We start from the raw sequence: 894 nt of genomic DNA on the forward strand, positions 1-894 counted from the left end.
TCATTACATAGCTGCCCGGATAGCTCATGCTCTGATAGTACCACATCTCTTGCATGGTACCCTTCATTCATAGAGAAAGGAGCCCCTCTACCTACTTGTCCTCTAACAGCAGCTCCGCTCCACTCTAGCCTTTATGACACATATTGATACTGCTAGACTACTAGGAAGTCTTCCAAACCAGACCATGCTGTCCATCATCTCTGGGATGATTCTGCCCTCACAAACCTCTACTTTGCATCACACTTCATATCATGCAGACAGTTAAACAGAGGCTTACCAAATTTTGAGCAGCCAATTCCTCATTCTCATCACTATTGCTCGACAGTCTCAAGTCTACAATCAAGGAACTCATTAGTATAGTGATGGCTCACTCTTCCGCTTGCATGGTATTGCCACTGCCCGCCCCATCCCTCCTCTTCACCTGTCAGGCTACCTGCAACTGCTCTATTCTGCCATGAAGCTCCTACACTCTCCACCTAGTCAAAGATCCTGAGGCCCATAGGTCCCACCTCAATATAGCTACCAATGTCGGGGATTGCAAACTGGCTGTCTCATAGTTTATTTTCCAAACTGCTACGAGATCATGTCTTGGAGTGAGAGAGTTTACAACAGCTGCAAGTTTGTCACAATTTCTGCCAAACCTACCAGTTCCTGTCAAGCCTTTATTGCTACCAACACCAATGCCCAGGCAGATATGTCCTACTCTCATGGTCTATGGTCCAGAAACAAAGGTAAGAGCATTGCCTCACCGGTCTAAATCACTGTATGAACTAGATATGTAGTGTACAGGTGGCCTACGCTATTGCCACTTGACAACCAATTCTTCTATACTCTGTGTTCCAAATCCCTCCTATGTGAGGATGTTGCCTGCATAGCTGCAACTGCTTTTGATAT

This window comes from Tuber melanosporum, assembly GCF_000151645.1.
Source record: "Tuber melanosporum whole genome shotgun sequence assembly, scaffold_242, strain Mel28".
NCBI lineage: Eukaryota > Fungi > Ascomycota > Pezizomycetes > Pezizales > Tuberaceae > Tuber > Tuber melanosporum.